Source organism: Castor canadensis, chromosome 15 (genome assembly GCF_047511655.1).
Source record: "Castor canadensis chromosome 15, mCasCan1.hap1v2, whole genome shotgun sequence".
In the NCBI taxonomy this organism is placed as follows: Eukaryota; Metazoa; Chordata; class Mammalia; order Rodentia; family Castoridae; genus Castor; species Castor canadensis.
In genome coordinates, this window is record NC_133400.1 from 42090263 (window position 1) to 42118223 (window position 27961).

General features: G+C 34.9%; 1 pseudogene; it reads right to left on the bottom strand.

The window, feature by feature from the left end:
• Window positions 1-2105: 2105 nt before the first annotated feature.
• LOC109675402 (olfactory receptor 14C36-like) overlaps window positions 2106-27961 on the bottom strand; it is a 56298-nt pseudogene continuing 30442 nt past the window's right edge.

Consider the following 27961-nt stretch of genomic DNA (forward strand, 5'->3'; position numbering starts at 1 on the left):
ACTTCATGTTAAGCAAAGTAAGCCAAGCTCAAAAAATCAAAGGTTGCATGTCTTCTCTCAAATGTGGAAACAAGATCTATAAGTTAAATGCATGTATATAGAGAAAGAGATATAATTGTGTACATAGCCACAGAGAGAACAAAATTGTATTAGTGACTTTTTCTGAGGGGACTACAGAATGTGGGAGAGAGAAAATGCTAGAGAATGAAAAATATTGAAATAACCCATCTACATATGAATATAATATAACTCACTGTGCAGGAAGCTGCTGAATATCAAGGGAGCACAGTGATAAAGAATAAGTAAATAATAGAGGGGAGGGAGTTAATTTGATGGAAACATGATATATACAGAACCGAAGGACCAAGGTGAAACCCGCTTTTACACTTAATTAAAAAAAATGAAGGGCAGAAATGAAAAATAAATCTTTTGGGTGGTAGGGCATCTTGGGAAGGTATGGGCAAAAGAAAAGCAGGTATGAGGTAATATGGTGGATGTATTTTGTATCCACATAAGAAAATAGAAAAATGAAATCTGTTGAAATTACTCTAAGAAGGGGAGAGCAGGGAAAGAAGGAGAAAGATGGAGTGGGTAATTCCAAATAAAATATATTTTAAACTCTTATGTAAATACAACAATGTGTTCCCTGTAAAATTATCACATGCTAATATACTCAAAAAGTAACAATGAAACCTTCTTGTTGATTTAAATTTTTGACTCAAGAGAAAATTACCACATCACTTGGCTTAATATAATTATAATTTCCCCATGAGAAGCATGTGTTTTGTATTTCTGAACCAAATCTAGTTATATAATAGCATTAATTATATTCTTATATAACAATATTAACACAAACAGAATTTAATACCAGAAGTGGGGTAATGCCATTAGGTAACAACAAAAAAATATGCATTCTTGGAAACTGGAAGGATCTTGAGGAGAATTACTGGAGGCCTCCTGTGGTTGGATGTGGTTTGGCTCCACACAGTTTATATGTTAGAAGCTTTGACTCCAGGTTGGCAATGTTAAGAAGTGGTAAGGCCTTCAAGAGGTGGGGGTCACTGGGATGTGGTTAGACTATTGAAGGAAATTCCATCAAAATGGATTAAAGGGTCATGGAAATATTTTTATTTCTCATGAGAGGTCTATAAAAGAGCAACAGCAATATACCAGTATTTCTGTCTTACATATCATCTATCCTTCACACACATGTTCCTGCCATTATCCTATCTGCCATTAGGCCCTTGCCAGCACTAAGCCAATGCTAGCACCATGTCCTCATGTGACAGATCAAAGTGACCCCATTCTCCCTAAGGTGCTGGGATAGGCACTAAACACTGTTAACTGTTGCTGTCAATGTTAATTTTGTGTTGGGCTTTTCTTAAATCTTTATTGCCAGCACCTTATAGTGTTGTTTGTTTGTTTACCCTGATAATGATAAAAATCACTAGGAGCAAACCATTTTGGTCTTTTAATATCAGTTGGTAAACGCTTCTCAACCCCAGTTGCCATGAGTAAGGAACTGCTGGCCAAGTAGCCCTTTTACAGGTACATACCCAGACTGTTCTCATGGCAGGCCAGTTCTTTTGGACACTTTGAACTCAATCTCAAGGCATTATAGCAGCTGCAGAGGACCATTATAATCATGATTGAAGATAGCTCTAGTTATGACTATTTCAAGCAGCTGAAATCAGCCTGTGAAAGCACACTAAGCAAGATAAGCCTTAGTGAACTTTAGATGACCCTGAAGCCATTTTCATTAAGGCCAAATAAAGACTTCACCTGGTGGCCCAGCAGAATGCTCATGCCAGGAACAGATTATAATCTTTCATTCATATGAAGAACTGCATTATGATTGGTCCTTATGTAAGGTTTGTGATTGGTGAATGTTGCAATCACTCCATGTGCATATCACAGCCATGCCATATTCCAATTTGGTTATATAGCCAGACCATTTCACACTTTTCACTTTTGCCAGTAGATCCTTTTCTGTATGAACTCTGTGGTGTTGTGATATTAGGCCCCAGTAAATATTTTCTTCTTAGTGAGCTCCAGCCTGTGTTCTTTATCTCATGATTGACTTGCAGCATGAAGAAACAGTAGTGTCAGAGGCAGCAGCAGAGGACATCAATGGTGGCAACAGAGGAGGTGATAGCAGAAGGAGCAGTACCAATGGAGACAATGGTTGCAGCCAAAGCTGAAGTGTTGAGGAGAGTGAACAAGGACAAAAGCATGATGCACAAATTTGTACAATTGTTAGTGGAATTACTGACCTGGGGGACAGATGGTGGAGAGCTCAATTTTCAATTCAAAAGTTCGGACAACTGCTGGTCCCATTCCCTAAAAGCTGTTAAGGATTTTGGTGTTAAGATCTTTGATATCAAGTTCAAGAGCACTAGATAACAGCAACTGCTCCAATTCTAACTGAAGGCCCTATATATAAAACTCTGGATTTGTAGTGCTAGGCAACTCTTGGGGCCATCAATATTAGCTGCTTCTGGGAGCTAAGGAATCTACTTGACACTGAGTGTTGAGTCACTGGTAACTAAGGCTCAGAGCTAAACCTTACCTGAACACTTAGAGTTATAGGTCTCTGGCCTCAAGAACTGGGAAACACAAATCTCTATTCCTCAGAGTTGAAAATTACAAGCCTCAGATTTATGGCTCTGGACCCAATATAAGTTTGTTCTTATTTGCCAGTGTCATGATAGTCAAGGGCTGAATTTTCTGACACTGAGGAAGCTTCCCTTTGCTTATCTATGAATTTCCATCTGAATAGAGGAAAACAATCACCTGTTCATGACAGTAAGCTACATATATTTCTTTTCTGTATTCATTATTCAGTCTCAGATACCTTGTTATAGTAATGGAAATGGTCTAAAAGGCATCAGTAAGTGTATAAAGAAACCTTACAGAGACTTAAGGAAAATATCAATCAAGGTTTAAAGAAAAGTTAAGGAAATGTTATTAAAGGTGCAGTCAAGTAAACCTATTTTATTTATTTAAAAACATTTTTGTGATGCTGGGAATTAAACCCCATAGTATTGCATGTGCTAGAAAAGTGTTCTACTACTGAGTTATACTCCCACCTTCAAGAAATATGTTTTACATAGTGAAACAGATGTGGAATATAGAAAGCACAGTTGTGAACATGATGATATGATAAGTTTTCTAGGCAGAATATTATCAAATTTTCTCTTTTTTATTGAAGATGACCTAAGAATAACATTAAATTTAAAGAAGCCTGGACTTGTTAGATTGAGAGATAAAACTATGATTGCCAGCTTCACCTCTCCAGTTGTGAAATATAATCATATTAAGTGTATCTCAGGACAAATATCAAATCAAGAGAGGAGATATAATATACCTTATTAATACTATGATATAAGTAATTTCTCATAAACCACAAAGAACATAGAAAAAGCTTTCCATAATATTAATTCCCTCTGGCACATAATGGATCTTACAAAATCATTAAGGACTGTGTCACACAGCAGAATTATGGAGAGTTCAAATTTACCTTGAAAATGTAAATATCTATTTTTATTACAGCAGAATAAATGTCAATATAATTGTTAGAAAGCCCAATGTATTTTAAGATTGTTTTCTTTTCATATTAGATCATAGTGATTAATTTTGCTCACATGACAGATTTTCACTTTTGTCTGAGCTACTGCAGAATGAACACTAAACTCATGGGATGTTCTGCCTAATAAAATTGCCTTTGTTTACCTGAGGTCTTTGGGTAACTTGAGACAGTCTACACTAAAAGTGAAACTTATGTTGGGGAGATTTACACAGTAGCACACCACCTGAAGCATGGGAGGGAAAGGAGACTAAGTCAGCCACTTAGTTGGTCTTTATATTAAACCTCCAAGAAAATCCTTAGACAATAAAGCTGAAATGAGGTATCCTGTTTGACATATTCTGTGTTTGTGTTTCCATGCACCATGACTGGGAGAAATAGTTTCTGTCTGAAATATTACTATGGGAGAACAGTCATAAATGCAGACCTTGTCTCGCCTGGTCCTGCCATATCTTGCTCTTCCTTTGAATTTTTTATTATTTGCTGGGTGGGGGGTATATTGTGGCATTTACAAGAGTTCTTACAATATATCAACTATATAGTACTTGAATCCACTCCCTCCACCATTCTCCTTTATCCTCCCTCTCTCCATTCCTGGAACAGTTTCAACAGATATGTACACAGTACTTCACCATATTCACCCTCATATACCCTTTCTCACTTCCTTCCCACCCAAATAGCATCAACCCCCCCCAGACAGGGCTTGTTCCATATCCCTGTTCTCCTATTTTGTTAAAGATAAAAATGACATTTTTCCTTATTTAAGATAGCTGCGCAGGGAGTTTCCTTCTGCATATGAATTATATGTTATATATATATAAATATATGTGTGTGTGTGTGTATATATATATATATATATATATATATATATATATATATAATAGCCTGATTTGGTTAATCTGTTCAATTTTTCTTCTTTCTTTCTTAGTCCCTTCTCTTTTGATATAATTAAAAAGAAACAAGAAAAGACAACTGTAAGCATGAGTTAATGGATTTTCTGAATTCTATGAAGTCCTCTGACACATTGTTAAATCTTGTCATGCTTTGGAGGACTCCCAACATCCAGGTGGTGTCAGAAGTGAGGGAAGTCTCAGATGTCAATGTGCAGAGCAGAATTATTATAGTGTGAAGATTTTTCAAATCTTCAGGTGCTGTAGAGTGAATACTTGTTCCTTCATTTTATTTAAAAGGAAGATATACTGTGATAACAGACCTAAGAGCACAGAAAGTAAAACCAAGAGATGTCAAAAGTATTCTTAGCTTGAGCTGAGCCCTAAAGGAGGAACCAATAACCAGGAGGAACCAAGAACCAATGACTGCTATATATATTCCTTTTTTATTTGTCCTTTGTTGGATATCATCTTGCTACATAGACCAGGCTATACTAGATTTCACTATGTACCTCAGCTGGCCTTGGAGTCCTGATCCTCCTGCCTTAGCCTCCCAAGTTCTGTGATTACAAACAGGAACTACCACACCTAGCACCTTCCCTTGTCTTCCCTTTTTGTTTAATCTACCATTTCTGAATGTGGGCATCCATAGACACCATCTATGGTTGTTTGATACAGAAGGGAAGTAAACCTTTAATTCACTTGTCTTCAGAAAAAAATAGTCAAATTCAGGGTTGTCAAAAGGAACTGTACTTGAGATGCCTCATTTATCCCTATATCTTATTTAGGATAAGATCCTGGAACTCTGCCTAGCCTGATTGCACAATATCATGAGCTTCTTTGGGAAAGGGTAGGTCATAACAGACTTTAAATACATCCTACCCATAGACCAAATATATTCAGTTTGTGGTGTGTTATAGTTTGTGTTTTCTAGAAACCAGTGGATGTATGTATCACATTTTTAGCATTACTAACCACTTACCACTAACCCTCAAGAGATGATCTGTGTCCTTGTAAATTTGTATGTGAGTAGTTTTATGTAGCAAACAACAGTATGGTACAAATGCTCTGTAGTGTCTAGGGCCAGACCATAATATATTGTCTATTTTCACATTTCTCTTTTGGTATTACTTTTTTTTGAATATTTCAATAACCCTGTAAACAATCTACTTCTCTGAGGTTTTCATACTTTGAGACAATTAGGCAAATGTAGAAAATATAGGATGGAGAGCAAGATAGAGACAGAGGAAGCTACCAGAAGCTTTAGGACCTTGCTGTTTCTTGGTCAGCCATCTTCTGATCACACGAGGGACTCTGAATAAGGACTTCCTTGTTGAGTTATGTCTAGATTCTTGACTAATAAAAATATGATAGATGATAACATACAGAATTGTTTGAACCAATAAGTTTAGGGGTGATTTTTGTATAGAACTATCTGACTGGAAATGCGATATTTCCTCTGGAAAACTTCTTTGATAGAAAATTCAAACACAATTTTCCTTTCTTTTTTTGGTCTGTTTATTATCTAATATTTTGTTAGATTTTACTTGAAAGTATTCTGATTAATTTTTTATTTAAGTTTTTATTGAAAGTTTGGAAAAGCCAAGTGCTTCTCAAAATGACTTTTTGTACTCCAGTTACCATTTTCTCTAACCAAATGACATTATTTGGAAATGATTTCCTACATTTAGCATTTAAAATTATACAAATTTCTATATGATATTAACTTTCATATACCTACAGAAACATTTTGCTTTACTTCCTTCACTTTTTAGTAGTGTTGAAATGCCTAAATTATTTTAGGATTATTGGATACATAGATAGTTAGAGCTATATATACATAGATATCCACACACATGTATATCCATATATATGTACTTCATATATTTTCATACATTTTAACCAGTTTTAACATTCTAAGGTTTCATAATGTACCAGTAGGAAGGTGTTTACAACACGTTTTTTAAAATGAGTATTTATATTCTGTCTTCTCTTCTAAAGCACTTGCTTTTTTTTTATTGTTTTTTAGTTGATGACCTTTTTTAATGGCATTTACCATGGACTTGCATTGTCTGGGAAACATATTTTGAGTTGTTGAGGTTATCTAACACATTTTTCTACCTTCTTAATTACACAGCTTATTGCTGCTATTTCTCTTCTTTTCTTTACACATAAAATAGAGTTTACTGTTCTAACCAGAAGTTATTGTGGGGTAAAATGGGATAGCATAAGTATGGATATTTATGTTGGAATTGGTTATTAGCTTCTAATGGAATGCTACTGATTTGGGGAAATTTTACTGCTAAGGTCAGTATGTTTTCAAATATCATTATAACAGTGATTATGAAATGAAGCTGAAGTAGCCAGAGTAAGTTTAAAACTGAAAACCTCACTTTAATATATATTATCTAAATTATATTGTAAAAGAAGCTAGATGCCAAAGCTTATCATATCCTTACTTTCAATGGAGTGACTGACACTTCTGAGTTGAAATCCATGTATCTTATAAGGAAAATTGAGAATAAAAAAATATAAAAGCGAGATATTTTAAAATGTGAAAATTTGCTAAGCAACAAATAATAGAAATCTAAAATGTGGTTCTTTTCTGAGACTCTTGACAAAATTACATGTTTCTCAACTCAGATACTCAACTGTTTAAAAAATAGGGAGAATTATCAGAATTGTGAAGCTCTTGCAGTATTGATAAAGTAGTGCATTGAAATATCTCTGTCCAGTTCTAACCACAATATGTTTCAGTTTTTATAACCTGAGATTATCAATACAGATTTTATGAATCATATGAGAATGCTAAAAGTAATTCCATAGTCTACAGCCATTCAGAATAAGACATTTTGTCCATTCAGTCTGAAGATGGCATTACTGTTCTCCCTTTCTTGTGTTTTTGTGGAAAAAGCAGGTAAGGATATGTGACTACTCTGCCAATGAAATGTAAGCAGAAATAACTAGCAGAAGCATAAAGAATTATTGTGTACTTCACTATGTTCCATTGATCTAGGTAGCCAAACTCTGATAATGGAAATTACCTTCTTATACTCAAAATATTTTCTCTCATGCTAACTCTGTTTTGGCTCCCTTTGCTTTAAAATTTACATCAGAATTTTTTCACATTAGTACTTTATCATTTTTATTGTGATTCTCTTGATACTACAACATATATAAGAACATTTTTTCAGTATATATTTTACATGAGCTACTATTAATTATTATTTTCAAAATGTATATTTGTGTTGCTTTAAAATAATTCAAATAGTTTGTTTATGTTTGAATTTATGGTACATTTTTCATATCAGATGTCAAAATACTCTGTGAAAGCATGCAGAGGGTTATTAAGGTTTACATCCATAGTTATGAAAGACCTCATAAAAGTTAAGATTTGGGCTCTAAAGTTAAATAGTAACTTAGTTACTGATTGTTGATTCCTCTTTTTATCTTTTCCAGTTAACATTTTTGGTAAATATTTGAAGCTTATATTTCAGTGTGACTGATTTCTTAATCTTGTAATGCCCCTGTCAATTTTACACAGTGCAGAGAGCTTTCAATCCTTCACCAGCATTAGGCAGATATTGTAAACTTTAAGAAAATCTTTCTTGTATCCAGCTACTAAAACTTTGAAGTTACTATCTAGCATAAACCAATGGATGATGGCTAATACTATTATCAAAATAAATTTCATTTTTTGTGGCACTAGGTGGCCAGACCCATGGTCTCATGTGTACTAGGCAAATGCGGCACAACAAACTACATCTCAGCCCTTGAAATAATTATTCAGATATAGGACACTATCACAAAACAAGGTAACATTATTTTTAACTTCTAAAAATCCTTAAATCCTTAATGAGCTTATGGAGTCAAATGTGATAAGTAGGAAAAGAAAATACACTTTCCTTTTAACTCACCTAGCAATGATGTTTAGAAGTTTTAAGCAAGTAAATAAATTGCCGAATCACTTGATTTGTTTTTTAACACAATGTTGGACTGAGGATAAACCAAGAATTATTTTTTATACCAATGAATTTTAAAATTAATTGAGACCATTTATATTCCAGGTTTATCAATACTTTGAAGAATACAAATGTCATTTTGTTAACATACATCCAAACGTAATATTTTAGGATTGAATTTTTTTATGTGCTGGTGATGGAGTCTGGGCTGTACATGATAGGTAGACATTCTACCACTGAACTGCTCCTACTACCCAATAAGATAGGATATTTTGTGGGAGAACTGAAGTTGAAAAATTGTATCATAGGATCCTTTTTATTCATAACAGCAGTTCTTTAGTTCAATGAATTTTCAAATTATCTAAAACCTCAGAAAGATTTGTATATATCATGATTTAATGCTTTTATTTATTAAATTTACATAAATTTTGGTAATAAACCAAATCATTTATCTCAGTGTATTGCCAAATGATGAATATTACTAAGAAGCTTAGGACAAGACTCCTTAAATTGAATATCTTTTTGGAACAGACCATTCTTGTCATGATGTTCTTAATGGCACATTTTATTTGTTCATTTCTAAGACTGCAGATAATAGATTTGAAAAGGGGGATAATGGAATAGAATATTGAAAGGTCCATGTCCTGGATGGTTGCTGATATCGCAGATGGCCTCAGGAACATGTAAAAGCCTGAGCCGAGGACGATTGAGACCACAAGAATGTGGGGAATGGAGGTAGAAAAAATGTAGATATAAGATCTCATGATAAAAGAGAAACACCCGCCATCAATGCCCAGACCAGAGACAACAATCATAATGTTATTCATGAGAGCTTCAGCAGTGATGGGATATCACAGAAGAACTGATGGATGATATTAGAATGGCAGAATTGTAGCCCAAATGTGTAACTTGTGTGCATACCTGCATAGAGAAGTCCACTGGATAAAAAGAATGGTATTATCTTGACACATATGTGAGGGTTTATGATCACAGGTTAATGGAGGGGCTGGATGGTCCCAACATAGTGGTCATAAGTCATTATGGTGAACAGAAGCTCTAAGTTTATGAAGAAAACCACTGGGAAGATTTGAGGTGCCTTTCCAGTCTTTGAAATGGTGCTGTCATCAGGCAAGGAATTAATGGAGGAATTTGAGACTGTTACAAAAAAGTAGCACACATCCAAGATGGGCAGATTTTTGAGAAAGAAGTATATAGGTGTGTGAGGGCTTTTTTGTAGGGTGGTGACAATAACAATGAAAATGTTTCCTACTATATTAATCATGTAAATAAAAAAGAAGAGTAGAGCATGTAAAAACTGCAGATTCTATACATCAGAAAAGGCCATGAGGAGAAACTCCATTACCATGGTGGAATTGGGTATGTGTGAGTGATGTAGCACATACTTGTTATAGAAAGCCTGAGGCTTTGAAGAATCAGACTACTGAAGGACAGTTCTTAACTATTGCTCTTAGTCTCTTCCAAAGTCTAATGTATATTCATGTAGTTATCCCTTTTAATCTTAATTCTTCATTAGTCTATATGATACTTTTCTTATTCAAATTCTTCTTAATCAAATTTGCTGCCCTGGTTGCTATTGTTTTTAAATTGCTCAATGATGAAACTTGTGCTAATTTGTGTCTTCAAGGATCGTGTAAAATTATTTACAAATATTTGATATGATCTACATATTCCAGTACTGAATAAGTTGCAATGCTAATAAAATATTCTTACAATTTCTTATGTAACATCAGGTTCAGAGTTTGGAGCTATTCACCCTTATTACCAAGATAATATTTGGATATACTAAACAATCAAACTAATTAATCCTATGCTCTGGATATTTTTTACTGTATTTTTCTTTTGTTTTGTGTTTTGGTAGGTATGGGATTCAAACTCAGGGCTACATGTTTGCAAACCATGTGCTCTACCTCTTTAGCTTGGCTTCCAATCTAAGGATTTTTTGGTTTTTTCACTGTTTTTGCTTTATTAGTAGAGGCAAAATCACAATAATGTGCAATAATTAGAAGCATAGTATTGTTTACTATATTTTCAAGTCCTAGTTTTTAACATAGTATGAAATGAGCTTTTTTTTTCCTTCTGGGGATCAAATCCAGGACAAAGGTGTTTGGTAGTCCCTGGAATGGCATTTTAACAACAAACAAGTCTCTGTTTCTTTGTTGAACCAGGTTTGATCTTACAGGACACTGCATGAGAGTAGATACAATGCTGTTTAACACCCTTAGGAAAATTCTCAAGACATGAGATATGATCTGACATGTATCTTGTATGCATTGCCAAAAACATTGCTCTTGTGTTTGCTATGTACCAATATTTTTAGAGCATGTGCCGCTTTCAGACATTTTCTATGTAATATTCATATATCATTGTGAATCACTCAATTGTCTTGAAATATTGTATTGCATCCTCTGTTTACAGAGAGGGTACTTGTACAAGTTTAAGAGCTACTGTTAATACTAACAAGAAGCTTCTCATGGATTTCACACATGTGCTGCATTTGGTAAACTTGAACCACTTTCCAATTGAATACCTCAATCTGTTTACAAAAGAATGGTCTCACAGTTTTATGATAATAAGGTAGTTATAGTCAAATCCCCTTATATTTCTCATTTTTTATCATTGCACAGGTTGAAGGTACACTGTGGCATTTGCAAAAGTTCTTACAGTATATCAAATATATCATACTTAAATTCATCCCCTCCTCCATTCTCCTTTATTCCCTTTCTCCTATTCCTGGAATAGTTTCATTTTTCTATTTACATACATGTGTGCATAGTATTTGCACCACATTCACTCTTCTATACCAGTTCCTCACTTCTTCCTCCCTCCCACTGGTACTGAACCCCCCAGACAGAACCTATCCCACCCATTATTCTTTTATGAAACATATATGATTAGAATTTTACTATGTATCATTTTTATGTATTAGGCATATAGAGCATGTATCAAAATATTTTTAAGCAATACAAATTTTCCAGTGGAAATTTCCTAAGGCCCTTCACTGCAGAACAGGAGAAAGGAATTTTGGTACTTCCACTTATCAAGTACCTGAAGTTGGTGGCACTCTTAACCCAAGATAAGTGCTTTTCTTCAGTCTGGTACTTGTGGCTATTGCCTATAATCCTAGCTACTCAGGAGACAGAGACAAGGAGGATCATCGTTCAAAGGCAGAATGGGCAAATAGTTCATGAGACATTTCTTGAAAATAACCATCACAAAATAGGGCTGGTGGAGTGGTTCATGGTATAGGCCCTGAATACAAAACCCAGTACTGCAAAAAAAATTTATATACATATATAAATGTTCTTCTATAAAAATAGAATGTTTGTTTGCTTTGATCAACTTAAATAATATAGGCTCATTCATTAATTTATTCTGATTCATTATTTCAACAAGTATATAAGTAGAAAAGCTATTTCAGAACATTTATGAGTAGTAAATAAAACAGAAATACTTATATGTCATCACATTTATACTATATTAGAAAAAGTTGACACTGGAATGTTAAACATTTGAGAAAAGATCAAATATTTTTGATAGTTTAGGTGATTCTATGATTTATAAGAAAAGGTGTATAGAATGGATGGAAGAAAGCAAATCTTAGTCAACTGAATAATGAGGCTAGAAAACTGCTATATAAATTTCAACTCATTTTAAATATTGCCCAGAGAAATTAACATTTTGTTTTGCTTTCTTTCTTTGTATTTATTTATTTATTGTTGGTAGGGGTTTGAAGTCATGACCTCTCTCTTGCTAGGCAGGAACAATACCCCTCCACCAGCTCTGTTTTTTTGTTGGATTTTCTTAAGAACATAGTTTCTTGAACTATTTGCCTGGGCTGGCTTTGAACTATGATCCTTTTGATCTCTGCCTCCTAAGTAGTTAAGATTATGGCCATGAATCACCAATGTCCAGCCTTGACTTACTTTTTTAAAAAAAGAACCTTATTATGTACCATTGAATGGATGTAATAAATTAGGTTAGTATTCAGTATTTCCACACATTGGTTTAAGAGAGAAACTGAATTGTGATTCATAAAACTGAAAGTACAAAAGATTTCAGAAAATTTTTGAGATAGTGAGCTTATTTTATAAGAAAAATAAGATCACAAAAAACTAATGTAGATTCAGAGTTCACTGATTTGGGGCTAAAGTTTCATTATTTGAAAATTTTTTTCCCATTGTACAAATAATGTGAGATAACTGTCCAAAGGATTTGTATGTATGCATGTGTATTATATACATGTATGTATTTTTGTATATGTATACATATATATATATATTCACTATATATGCACACAGTAACTATGTACTTGGATTATCAAAAGAATTCTCTTTTGTTGTATCAACTCGTAAACCTTAATTAAAAGTTTTTAAGAGAGCTAAAATGTATTTCATTAAGACACTATTTCCCCTGAGGTTGTTCTACTTACAGATTTCTGTGTGCTTAAAAAGTCCCTATAACTAGAAGAGCTCCTACAATTTATCCCCACTGAATGATTAGTGTGGACATACCACAGCCAGTGTATGCAACTCTTTATTAGCGTAGAAAACACAGTGGATATAGAATTCAATCATATTTCATTAATGGTGGGTTGTAATTTACATATATACTAACATATATTACTCTATTTTGAATGAACTTTAATTGTATTCCATGTAAATAATTGGCATGTATATGCCAGATTTAAGCATTATGGCTTTCTTTTGAAGAAAATATTCTTGAAGACCAGTCAAAACAGAGATATCAAGAGTTTGTATCTGCACAGGTGAGACACATCAATATATTTCTGAATTAAATAGTCTTTCTCTATTAGGCAAACTGCTCCTTCATAATTTATTTAAGCCAGTCACATGGTTACTTTTGTCTAAACATATCCCTTAACCTTTGAACATAAGTGCTACCAGTTTCTCTTCTGTACATTTAGAAATTTGAGTAACTACATTACCTCAATTTTTTTAATACATTATTTTACAAAAGCCTCAAGTTGAAGTTATTAAACACTTGTGTCATCACTTTCTTTCTCGTTTTTCTAGTTTATGAAATAAACTCTGATAAACTTGACTTAATCTACCACAAAATAACATATTACAGAATCAGAATATTTTAGACCAAAATGTCTGATTTACATCTTGCCTAAACTACATCTATAAATTATCCTCACTTTCCTTTACCAAACAGTGTGATAATAAATGTTTTACACATTCACTGTATATGAATACTTTTAAATCTATTTGCCAATTAAAATGGTAGATATTTAAAGGAAACCATTCAATTTCTTAATCAAGTAATATCATGTGTTATCCATTAAGAAGTATAATACTCACATCATATTAGCAAAATGGCTACATTTTTTATTTGATAATTCTGCTTCTTCCATTTATCAATTGCAGCTATAGGGTTCTAGTTAATAAAATTTGCCCCTCTTCATAATAACTGAACTTCTTTTTCTTAAAATTTAGTAATAATTTTGAACTTTTCTGCAAAGAAATATCGCTAAGTGAATCTTCTTTGATGGCCACTAAGTAGGCTGCATTTTCATTAATAGCAAATAAATATATGCCACATAGGCCTTTGTGTAAAAAATGAAAGGAAATTTTTATACATTCTAGAATTTTAAAATATGGAAGTTTCAAATAAATTACTCTTGGATTCACCCACTTACATATTCATGTACTTGTTTCCATCATTCAAGAAACTATGATTAAGTCTCTAACATTTCTCAATTCACGATAAGTTGCAAGAGGTTGAAAAGTGAATAAGACATAATATCCTCATTTTGAATGTGGTATTTAAATCATAATGCTATGGACACACTATGACATACTTTTTTTTTCTTTTATGGCGCTTTTTATAAATCATTTATTCATATGTGCATAATTTGTTTGGGCCATTTTTCCCCCCATCCCCCACTCCCTCCCTCTCCCCCCAATCCCCTCTCTTCCAGCCAGAATCTGTTTTACCTTTATCTCTAATTTTGTTGAAGAGAAAGTATAAACAGTAAGAAGAAAGACAAAGCATTTTTTCTAGTTGAGATAAGGATAGCTATACAGAGAGATTCCTAGCATTGCTTCCATTTACCAATGTGTTATATCCCAAGTTGATTCATCTCTAACTCACTTCTTCACTAGTTCTTGATCTCCTTCACATATTGACCTCTGTCACTTTAAGGTTTCTGTATTAGTTCCTCTGTAGTGGGGACATCAAATATATCATGTTTTGGGTTTCTTACCTATCCCCATACCTCTCCTAAGTGCTCTCCCCTTATCATGTGACCCAAATTTGACCACATTGCTGTATTTGCCCTAGATCTAAAGTCTGGTTAGGAGGGAGAATACGAATTTTGGTCTTCTGAACCCGGCTAACCTTGCTCAGGATGATGTTCTCCAGTTCCATCCATTTACATGTGAATGATAAGATTTCATTCTTCTTCATGGCTGAGTGAAGCTCCATTGTGTATAAATACCACATTATCTTAACCCATTTGTCAGTAGTGGAGCATCTTGGATGTTTTCCTAACTTGGCTATTGTGAATAGCACTGCAATAAATATGGACATGCAAGTGCCTCTGGTGTAACCTGTATTGCATTCCTTTGGGTATATCCCCAGGAGTGGGATTGCTGGATCATATGGCAGATCTAGGTTTAGATTTTTAAGAAGCCACCAAAAGTTTTTCCAGAGTGTTGCACTAGTTTACATTCCCATCAGCAGTGTACGAGGGTTCCTTTTTCCCCACATCCCCACTACACCTGTTGTTAGTGGTGTTTTTAATGATGGCTATTCTAACAGGGGTGAGGTGGAACATTTATGTGGTTTTGATTTGCATTTCCTTTATGGCTAGAGATGGTGAGCATTCTTTTCATGTGTTTTTGGCCATTTGAATTTCTTCTTTTGAGAACATTCCATTTAGTTTTGTTGCGCATTTCTTTATTGGTTCATTGATTTTGGGAGAGTTTAGATTTTTGAATTCCCTGTATATTCTGGTTATCAATCCTTTGTCTGATGTATAGCTGGCAAATATTTTCTCCCACTCTGTGGGTGGTCTCTTCAGTTTAGAGACCATTTCTTTTGTTGTGCAGAACTTTATAGTTTTATGAAATCCCATTTGTCCATCTTTTCTCTTAGTTGCTGAGCTACTGGGGTTCTATTGAAGATGTCCATGCTTAAACCTATTACTTCAAGAGTATTTCTTACTCTTTCCTATACAACCTCAGACTTTCGGGTCTGATAAGGTCCTTGATCCATTTTGACTTGACACTAGTAGAGGGGGATAAACATGGATCTATTTTCAGTTTCTTGCAGACAGATAACCACTTTTCCCAACAACATTTGTTGAAGAGGCTGTCTTTTCTCCATTGTGTATTCTTAGCACCTTTGTCAAAAATAAGGTGGGCAAAGATGTGTGGATTCATATCTGGTTCCTCTGTTCTGTTCCACTGGTCTTCATGTCTGTACCACGCTGTTTTTATTCCTATTGCTCTGTAATATAGTTTGTGAAACCTCCAGCATTGCTCTTTTTGCTGAGTATTGCCTTGGCTATTCATGGTCTCTTGTGTTTCCAAATGAATTTTAGGGTAAGTTTTTCAATCTCTGTGATAAATGTCATTGGAATTTTGATGGGAATTGCATTAAACATATAGATTGCTTCTGGTAGTATAGCCATTTTTACTATGTTAATTCTACCAATTCATGAGCATATTAAGTCTCTCAACCTGCTGTACTCTTTCTTGATCTCTTTCTTCAGAGCTTTGTAGTTCTCTTTCTAGAGGTCATTTACATCCTTTGTTAAGTTTACTTCTATGTATTTGAGTTTTTTGAAACTGCTGTGAATGGAATTATTTCCATATATTCTTTCTCAGTTTGCTTATTATTGGTGTATAGAAAAGCTAATGATTTTTGTAAGTTGATTTTTGTATCTTGACAATGTGCTGTAGCTGTGTATGGTTTCTAGGAGTTTGGGGGTAGATTTTTTTTGGTTCTTTAAGGTATAGGATCACATAGTCTCCAAATAGGGATATTTTGACAGTTTCTGTACCTATTTGTGTTCTTTTTATTTCTTCTTCTTGCCTAATTGCTCCTGAGTAGGAATTCCAGTACTCTGTTGAATAGGACTTGGGATAGTGGGTACTCTTGTCTCGTTCCTGATTTTAGGGGAAATGGTTTCACTTTTTCACCATTAAGTACAATGTGGACTGTAGGTTTGTTATATATACCCTTTACAATGTTGAGGTACTTTCCTTCTATTCCTAGTTTTCTTAGAGCTTTTATTGTGAAATGTTCTTGGATCTTGTCAAAGGAATTTTCTGCATCTATTGAGACAATCAGTAGATTTTGTCTTTGCTTCTATTAATGTGCTGTATTACATTCATAGATTTACGTATGTTGAACAATCCCTGCATCCCTGGGATGAACCCGACTTGCTCATGGTGAATGATCTTTCTGTTGTGTTGTTGGATTTGGTTTGCAATTTTCTTTTGATGATTTCTGCATAGATGTTCATTAAGGACCTTGGCCTATAGTTGTCTTTTTGGGGAGTGCATTTTTCTGGTTTACTGGCTTCATAAAATGAGTTAGGCAGTTTTCCTTCACTTTCTATTTCATGAACAGTTTGAGGAAAGTTGGTATTAAGTTCTTCTTTAAATGTCTGAGAGAATTCCTTAGAGATTCCATCAGGGCCTGGACTTCTCTTTTTTTGGGAGACTCTTTATTGCTGCTTCAATTTCATTTTGTGTTATAGGTGATTAATATCCTCTTGGTTCAATTCTGGATGATCATAAGTATCTAGAAATCTGTCCATTCCTTCAAGATTTTCAATTTTATTAGAATATAGGTTATCAAAGTAATCTTTGTCAATTTCCTGCATTTCCATAGTGTTTGTTGTTATCTCCCCTTTTGCATTTCTGATTTTACTGATTTGGGTTTTTTCTGTCCTCATTTTAGTCGGTTTTCCAAGGGTCTGTCAATCTTGTTTATTTTTTCAAAGTACCAACTTTTTGTTTCATAGATTCTTTGTATGGTTTTTTTGTTTCTATTTCATGATTTCAGTTCTTATTTTTATTATTTCTCTACTTCTGTTTTAGGATTTGCTTGTTCTTGTTTTTCTAAGAGTTTTAGATGTAACATTAGGTCATTGATTTGAGATCTTTCTGTCCTTTTAATATATGCACTCATGGTTATAAACTTTCTTCTTAGGACTGCCTTTGCTGTGTCCCATAGGTTCTGGTAGGTTGTGTTTTCATTTTCATTAACTTCCAGGAATCTTTTAATTTCCTCTTTTATTTCATATATGACCCATTGATCATTGAGCAATCTGTTGTTCAGCTTCCAACTGCTTCCATGTTTTTTACTATTGTTTTTGTTGTTAAGTTGTAGTTTAAATGCATTGAGATCAAATAGAATACATGGGATTATTTCTATTTTCTCATATTTGCTGAGGCTTGCTTTGTGCCCTAAAATATGATTAATTTTGTAGATGGTTCCATGGGCTGCTGAGAAGAATGTATATTGTGCAGAACTTGGATGAAATATTTTGTAAACATTATCAAGGTCCATTTGATCTGTTGTGTGATTTAGATCTAGGATTTCTTTATTGATTTTTTGTTTGGATGACCTATCTATTGATGATAGTGGGGTATTAAAGTCTCCCACAACCACTGTGTTGGAGTTTATGTATGTTTTTACATCCTTCAGAGTATGTTTGATGAAGTTGAGTGCATTGATGTTGGTTGCATATAAGTTGATCACTGTTATTTCCTTTTGGTGTATTTCCCCTATTATTTGTATGGAATCACATTCTTTATCTCATTTGATTAGTGTAGGTTTGAAGTCTACTTTGTCCAAGATAAGTATTGTGACTTCTGTCTGTTTTTAGGGGTTATTGGCTTGGTAAATCTTCTTCCAGCCTTTTTCTCTAAGCCAGTGCTTGTTTTTGTTGATGAGATGGGTCTCCTGTAAGCAACAGATTGTTGGAACTTCCTTTTTAATCCAGTTTGCCAAACGGTGTCTTTTGGTGGGGGAATTAAGTCCACTAACATTGAGTGTTAGTAGTGATAGGTATGTGGGGATTCCTGTCATTTAGTTGTCTTTGTTGTTTAAGGGTTTGATTGTGTGCAGCTGAGTCAATGTTACTCATTACTTTCTTGCCTTTTCTCCTGTGGATTTGTACTGCCTGACCTTTCATGGTTTTGTTTGCTTTCATTTTCTGTGTGCAAGAATCTTTGAAGAATCTTTTGTATTGGTGGATTTCCGGTCATATATTGTTTTAGTTTCTGTTTATAATGGAAGACTTTTATTGCTCCATTTATTTTGAATGATAGTTTTGCTGGGTAGAGTATCCTAGAGTTGAAGTTATTTTCATTCAGTTCCCTGAATAACTCACTCCATGATTTTCTTGCTTTTAATGTTTCTGTTGAGAAATCTGCTGTGATTTTTATGGGTTTACCTTTGTATGTTGTTTTTTTTCTTGCAGCCTTTAATATTCTTTCTCTATTCTCTGTGTTTGTTGTTTTAATTATAATATGTCATGGGATTCTCAATTTTGGTCTTTGCTGGAGTCAGTGAGTTCTAGCATATTCCTTTTACATGTTTTGAGTTGTTTCAGTAATAGTTCTTCAGTTTTTCCTTTAATTTCCATTTCATCTTCAAGTTCTGAGATTCTGTCTTATGTTTTTTCTAGTCTGCTGAAGTGGCCTTCCATTGTGTTTTGTGTTTCTGGTTTTTTTTTCCCCCTGAGGTTTTCCATATTATGGGTCACTTCTTCTGAATATTGTCATTTTTTGTCCATAATTCAGTTATCTCTCTATGCTGTTCTCTGTTTCACTTTGGTATTTATTTAGGGCTCCTATAAATTCACTTATTTCTTTTTGTTTCTTCTCATATTCTTTATTTTTATTGTCTTGGAATTTCTTGAGTTCCTCCTGTACATTTTGGTTGACCTTGTCTAGTAACATCTCCCTGAAATACTCAGTGTTATCTTGCAAGATTTCTTCTTTCAGGTTGTTCTTGTGGGCTTTGTTGGGTTCCTTGGGATCTTTGTTTTGTTTTGTTGCAGTCTGGAAGTCAGTATCCATTTTATTCACTTCCCTCTGAATCTTGTACTAATTTTTTTCGTGAGCAAGAATGGGTTCCTTCCCTTTTTCATTTTCCCATACTTCCACTTGGTGCTGTTACACTTTGTGTAATTTAGTATTAGCTAATTACACTAGTAAAAGTAATGAGACCAAGAAAGAAAGAGAAAGAAGAAAAAGAAAGTAAAGGAAGACAAAAATAGGAACCAAAGAAATCAACAGGGAGAGATGGTGTACTAACCAAGAGTGAACAAGACAAGTACTTGGAGAGAAAAAGAAAAAAGAAAAAAAAATTCCAGGTTCAAGAACAATGAAGTTTCAGTCTTAGTAGTTCTGGTGTTACTCCTTCAGCATCCATTCCTGGTGTTGGCATTTAAGTAGTAGTTCTGTTGTTCTCTCACCAGGTGGTTGGGTCAGCAGACAGCTTTGTGAACAACTATCTACCCTATTTCAGGCAGTGGCTCATTGCCACATACTGCCAGCTGTCTACTTTTGAAGGCTTTGTTTGCTGAAAGTTCCCCTGGAGAGTTGTCCTTCCTCCCTCTCCAGTGGAGGGGCTTTCTTGTTGGCTACTTTTTCGGTCTCTGTTTCCTGAAAGTTCACATGGACAGCAGCTCCTTCTCCCTCCTTCTTCTCCCTCCTTCTCCTGTGGAGAGGCTTGCCTGCCATCTACTTTTGCCAGCTTTTATTACTGAGAATTCACGTGGAGAGCAGCTTCTTGCTCCTCTCCCTTTCTCAGGTGTGCTCAAAGCACCCCACCCCTTCTGCTGCATGTCCTTTTAAGTTCCTTGTGTATAATTCAGATTTTTTTTGTGGATGGGAGCCAGTCTGTCCAGGGGCTGTGCTAGTTTATCCCAGGGGTGGCTGAAGGAGTACCATGTGCTGCTTGTTTGCTCACTTGTTTGTTTGTGTCTCCTAAGCAGGTTTGGAGCCAGTGTCTGGCAGTGTGGGAGCCCTCCTGGTTTCTCAGTGTAATGTGGTGTGGAGAAGTATTTTGTGGGCTGGGGGTTCAGAGTGTCAGAGTTTTGCTTACTCTTGGTGGTTTCCTTCTGCCAGTATACCTCCAGAGTCTCAGAACGATTTTTGAGTTATGGATCTCATGCTGTCTGCTTCCTCCCTCTAGTCACCATCTGGAATCTCTCAATATGTCACATTTGAAATTTCTCTTAGAATAGGTACAGTATTCTGTTTTATATGCTTTCTATCATATCAATATTCTTTTAATTTTCTGTTAAATTGTCTTAATTGCTAAATTTTCATTGTACAACTTGATTTTACTGTTTAGAGATTTGTCTATAATCAATGAGCAATCATTATTTTCAGCTTTTTAAATATTTGTAGTTACTATAAAGAAAACTACCTTTTGGGGATACTTTAACCAACCTCAACATTGAAATGATGGAGATGGTTCTACAATTTAGCCCTCCAATTCATTGCTTTTTTCCAATCAGGGCCAGAAACTAACATATTTCTTTATATTGAAAGAATCACTCAGTTTCATGAATAATTTGTTTCTGTGATTATTCACTAAAATGTTAAACTAAAAGTGTAAGCACTTAGAGACATTTTTGTTCACAATTTAATCCATTCTGTTGTCCCAAATAACCTAGGAGTGGAGTGCAAAGTAATGAGAATAAGACATCAAAGAGAAGCAAGGAAAGTAATCATCATTATCATCATTATACTAATGTAAACATGCTCACTATGTTTATACTGTAAATAGTGTCTGTCACACATGGTAATTGAATGCAGATTGGATAATTTCTCAAAGAACTGACAAAATGTCAGAGCTTCTTCATTTAAGGATTTCAGTGTGAACTCTTGCAATCTAATGATAGCCACCAGGTTCATGCTTATATTAGTATTGAGCAATCTGTACAAGATTGCAAGCAAGTGCTTTAGTAACACAACTCTAAACATTTACAGGTGGCTAAAGTGCCAGGAAAACATTGTCTCAAAGGTATAATTGAACTGTTCTTAATTAAAGCACAGTTATGGGAACTAGTGCCATTTGTGCATCTTGAAACACCAATTCACATAAATTCTATGCAATATCTCTCAGATTAATGACTTTTCTACACTCACAGTAGTTGAGTGTGAAGACTTCATTTTGAAGGCATGGAAGGGAAACACCTAAATGCTATTGCGACTTTGTGGTCTACAAAAGCTCTGTGAAAAAATTCAACAAAATAATCTTAGTTGTAAATTGAGTAATTACTTAGTTTCTCCAACTTTTCTTCTATAAGTTCTGGCTATGCAGAAGTATCACAATATGATGTGCAGTTACAATAGTAAGCATTCCAAACCTATCTTAAAATTTTTTTCCCACTAACCAATAAAATTTATCTATCATTAGGAAGGGATCAGATGTGGCTCTTGGGAGATTACACTGAGCTGAACACAAATCCACAAATGTCAGTTTCCTTATCATCCTATGACATGAAGAGCTCTGGGTCAAAGGAATAATTTGCCTTCTGTCTGTCAATATACAAAACACAAGAGTATAGGAAAATTGCAAAATTCATGTAATATTTATTTAGCACCTAATATATTCTAAGCATTATTTTATCATGTACAAATAAACAGAGAATGAAGACAGAAATTTAAAGTCTAATGTCATAAGCTTTAATGTCTATTTCAGATGAACATGTGGGCCATAGCAAGAGTGGGCTTTAACACCTGTGGTTAAATAAATTGAGTTATATTAGCAGGTGATAATTGAAAGGAAAAGACTAAAATGGTCATAGGAAAAATAGTCATTTATTTAAGTTGAGTGAGGTTAAGTTTACTTACTTCATTAGGAAACAGGTTGCCAAAACTTTTTCATCTTTCAAAACTCCATCTTTCTCTCTTTTCTTCCAATCTGTCATAAACACCATTATATATTTCTAAAATATTTGACTAAGTTACATATCTCATGTCAGTATTTTGTTACCATATTTTATTTTTGTGACTACCTTACTTCTTTTTGTATAATATTCTTAGCTTTATTCATTTTATATCATGTGCCACAAACTCCTTTCTTCCATTTTGTGTAAATATCATATTTTGTTTATCCATTCATCCATAAATGGACATCTGTATAGCTTCCACCTCTTGCATGTTGTGAACAGTGCTGTGTTGAACATGAATATACAGGAGATGCAACTTTTAAAGGTGTGAGAAAAAGAAAACTAATTGCAGTATTTGAGTGAAACCACTCAGCATTTGAATACAAATCTGAAATGATGGCATGATTATGTGCGTACATAGGACACCAAAACTTTGTGCAGGCCTATGCAGGTGAGAATGAAGCAGAGTGTATGGTCATCTAGATTCAATATATTTCTAGATGTATATTTCTGTGTCTGCATGTGTGTGTGTTTGCATGTGTTTGAATGTGTAAATTGCTACAGTTACATTTTTGGTTAATTGAAAATACTAGTTTTTACCAGGTGGATTCATTGTGTTATATGACATCTGTGCTTACAATATAAAATAATTAAATTCACCCCTCCAAACTCTCCTGGCTCCCTCTTTCTCTCCTCCTTAGAATGATTTCAACAGGTTTTGTGGCCATTTTTTCATACACATATACAAAGTAAATCCACTATATTCACCTTCCTTCACCCACTCTATGTACCCTTACCTCTTCTTCTGACACCCACCGCTTGACAAGACATGTTTTAATTCATTTCCTTCATTTATTCGATTGTATATTGATTGTTGAACTAGGTTTGCCTTGGTATTTCACACAGGTATATATCTTAATTTAAGAAGGTTAACCCCCACTAGTACTTACTTTTTCTGTATTTCACAGTCCCCCTATTACTCAACAACTTTCATTACATTTCATTATATTGTCTTCATACACAGATGTAGTGAATTTAAATTTTATTCACTGTCATTCTCTTTTTCTCTCCTGCCTCCTCATAGTCCCCTCAGTAAGGCCCACTTTCTTCCTTCCTTCTTTCTTTTCTTTCTTCCTTCCTTCCTTCCTTGAGTTCTTTCTCTTTCTCCCTCTGTCTCTATGTCTTCTGATATTTTATGTGTGTGTATGAATGTATGTATATGCATATATAAGTATGGACATACAAGATCAGATCAAATATGTACTTATGTATACATACTTTTCTAGATCTAACTTCTACATATGCAGGAAAACTTGTAATCTTTGTCCTTTTTAATCTGGTTTACTTTGCTTATCATTATGATTTCCAGTTCTAAGTATTTACTTGCAAAGAACATAATTGTGTATATATATCACATTTTCTAATTACATTCATCATTTGGAAACAAGAATCTGGCTTTGTTTCCAAAGCTTGGTGATGGTGAATAGAGCTGCAACAACCATGAATGTGCAAGAGTCTCAATTGTGTCCTGGCTTACCTTCCCTCATGTATATCCACAGGAATGATATATGACTGGGATTCAAATTGCTTGATTGAATGGCAACTCTATTTTTAATTTTTTGAGGAAATCCAGAGTTTTCCATAGTAGTGGTACTAATTTACATTCTCATCAACAGTGAATGAGGGTTCCTTCTTCCCTTCATCCTCAATAATTTGCTCTTTTTTGTATTATTGAGTACATTATATTCTGACTAGAATGAAGTGAAATCTCAATATCAGTTTGGTTTTCATGTTTTTCATCATTAAAAATATTGAGATTTCCAGATGGTGGCTAGAGGGAAGAATCAGAAAGTGTGTCTCCTTTTTTTTCTTCAGATGAACTAACTGCTGAAGATGGACAATTTTTTATTTCCATACATTTTGAAATATAACAATAAAGCAGCTAGAAAACTGAAATCCTTTTAAAATTTTGAAACTAAGAACATTTTTTATTTTATTTTACTTTTTTTTTATTATTTTATTATTCATATGTGCTTACAAGGCTTGGGTCATTTCTCCACCCTGCCACCACCCCCTCCCTTACCACCCACTCTGCCCCCTCCCTCTCCCCCCACCCCCTCAATACACAGCAGAAACTATTTTGCCCTCATTTCTAATTTTGTTGTAGAGAGAGTATAAGCAATAATAGGAAGGAACGAGGGGTTTTGCTGGTTGACATAAGGATAGCTATACAAGGAGTTGACTCACATTAATTTCCTGTGTGGGTGTGTTACCTTCTAGGTTAATTCTCTTTGATCTAACCTTTTCTCTAGTTCCTGGTCCCCTTTTCCTATTGGCCTCTGTTGCTTTTAAGGTATCTGCTTTAGTTTCTCTGTGTTAAGGGCAACAAATGCTAGCTAAGTTTTTAGGTGTCTTACCTATCCTCACCACTCCCTTGTGTGCTCTCACTTTTATCATGTGCTCAAAGTCCAATCCCATTGTTGTGTTTGCCCTCAATCTAATGTCCACATATGAAGGAGAACATATGATTTTTGGTCTTTTGGGCCAGGCTAACGTTACTCAGAATGATGTTCTCCAATTCCATCCATTTACATTTTGTTCTTCTTCATGGCTGCATAAAATTCCATTGTGTATAGATACTACATTTTCTCAATCCATTCATCAGTGGTGGGGCATCTTGGCTGTTTCCATAAGTTGGCTATTGTCTTGGAGAGACACTGGAGACACACCTTGCAGGCAAGGCCACCAAGAAGAGGCAAAACTTTGACCCCCCTCCTAAACTCCAGCTTGTGCTGAGCATCTCACTTCACACTTCACGTTGAATAGAGAAACCAGGAGGGCCCTTGGGCCACTGCCAGTCTACCACACCCAGATGGCTTGGGAAGAAGTGGACCACAAGATCAGCTAATTGGTACATGGTACTCCCACAAACAATCCTGGGCCAGATTGGCATAGGCCCCCAGACAGACTGACCCTCACCCGGGTAAAAAAGAGAAACTGAGTAATAGCAATAAGAACAATAAAGACACGTGGCAAAGAGGGTGGGGAATCCTGACCACTGAAGATGGGGGAGGGGAATCCCACCCAGAACTGTAAATAAACAAGGCAGGCCTGGCCAGAGAGGGAGTGAATGCCCAGCAACCAGGAGCAGGAAAGCTTGTGAGAGTGGCAGAAGGAGGAAAACTCCACAGGAGAGGGGGGAAGACCCACTTTCCACGTGAACTGTAAATAAACATGCAGGCCAGAGAAAGAGGTTGCAGTGTCACCTCACCCAGTCTGCTTAGAAAGGGGAAAGCTTGTCGCAGTGGCATCGTGCACAGAACTCTGAGTAAACAAACCCTGCTGGACCAGGTAATTGCTAAGCTCACCCTAGAGATCTGCATAAATAATGCCTCCAGCTACAGCAGGATGACAGCAATGGGCAGGCAAGCCACAGCCACAGATGGACATTCACAGAACTGTCTCCAGACTCTTTTTTTGCTCTCTCCCTACCTTTGAGGAGAAAACAACCAAACTACACCTGTGTACTGAAAAACTTACTGAAATGGTATTGCATTTGAACTTGGGACACTTTGTGTGTTTTTTTTTTTCTTATCTTAACCATTTGATGAGACAAATACAAAACAACTTACGCAGCATCTACATAATTGGAGGATGAAGGATGAAACCAAAATTATTAAGACTGAAACTTCATTGCATTTGAACTTGGAGGTTTTCTTTTAAGTTTATGTATTTTTAATTTATATTTTATATTTTATTTTATATGTACATATAATTTTTCTTTCATTTACTTACTTTTTATTTTTATTCTTATCTTTTTTTATTTTTTATTTTCAATCGTCTCACTGTCTCTATAATAACTTTTCAGCTTACTGTTGAATAGTACACTCTCTCTCCCTGTTTATATCTTTGAAACCTTTTTTGTTTGTTTCCTTGTTTTGTTTTTTGTTTCTTTTCTACTTGAATATTTGTTTTTCCCTATTGATTCAACTTCTTTGCTTTCCTTCCCCTCTCACCCTTCCATTCTAACTATCAGTACTGCTATTATAACAGCCAGAAAAAACTTACTTGCACAAAGTACAGGGACAATAACAACACCAAGGGCAATGATGGGAAGACTGAAAAAAAGGGAAACCAGTTTCCCCACAGCAATAAATTACTACAAGCACCAGAGGGAAATAAAGAAAACAGATACTCAGATCCAGACTCCAACAAAATGAAGATAAACTATGACAAAGCACCCAATGAAGCCCATAAGAATAATTTAAAAGAAGACATACTACAGGTATTCAATGAGAATTTTATAGAGATGATACTGGATAGGGTCAACCAAAATGTACAGGAGACACTCAAGAAATTCCAAGACAACAAAAATAGAGAATTTGAAAAAGCAAAAGAAAAAATAAAGGAAACCATAGAAGCACTGTATAAACACCAAAGTGAAAGAGAGAACACGATGAATAAATGGATAAATGAACTCAGAACAAAAATAGACAACATTAAAGAGGAAACAACCCAGGATATGGAAAACCTCAGAAAAAAGAACGAAACAGAATGGCAAAACAAAATGGAGGGCCAATCCAGCAGAATAGAACAAACAGAAGACAAAATCTCAGAACTTGAAGAAGAAATGGTAATTAAAGGTAAAACCGAAGAACTATTAATTAAACAACTCAAGACCTGTGAAAAGAAAATGCAAGAACTCACCAACTCCAACAAAAGACCAAACTTGAGAATCATGGGCATCAAAGAAGGAGAAGAGGTGCAAGCATGGGAATGCATAATATATTCAACAAAATAATTACAGAAATTTCCCAAATCTAGAGAAAGATATTCCCATACAGATGCAAGAGGCCTCCAGGACACCAAACAGACCAGATCAAAATAGAACTACCCCATGAAATATCATCATTAAAACAACAAATTCAGAAACTTGGGAAAGAATATTGAAGGCTGTAATAGAGAAAAAGTAAATAACATACAAAGTAAACCCATCAAAATCACAGCAGACTTCTCAACAGAAACATTAAAAGCAAGAAGAGCATGGGGTGAGATCTACGGGCCACTGAATGAAAATAACTTCAACCCCAGGATACTCTACCAAGCAAAATTGTCATTCAAAATAGATGGAGCAATAAAAGTTTTCCATGATAAGCAGAAACTAAAACAATATGTGACCACAAAGCCACAACTACAAAAGATTCTTCAAGGGATTCTGCACACAGAAAGTGAAACCCAACTTAACTATGAAAAGACAGGCATCACCAAACCACAGGAAAAGAAAAATCAAGAAAGTAGAGAGTAACCTCAACTTAGGTACACACAATCAAACCTTCAAACAACTAAGACAACTAAATGACAGGAATCACCACATACCTATCAGTACTAACACTTAATGTTAACGGACTTAATTCACCCATCAAAAAGCACTGCTGGATGAAATGGATTAAAAAGGAAGATCCAACAATTTCTTTTTTACAGGAGACCCATCTCACCGACAGAAATGAACATAGGCTTAGGATTACAGGTTGGAAGAAGATTTACCAAGCCAATGGCCCCTGAAAACAGACAGGAGTAGCAATACTTATCTCTGACAAAGTAGACTTCA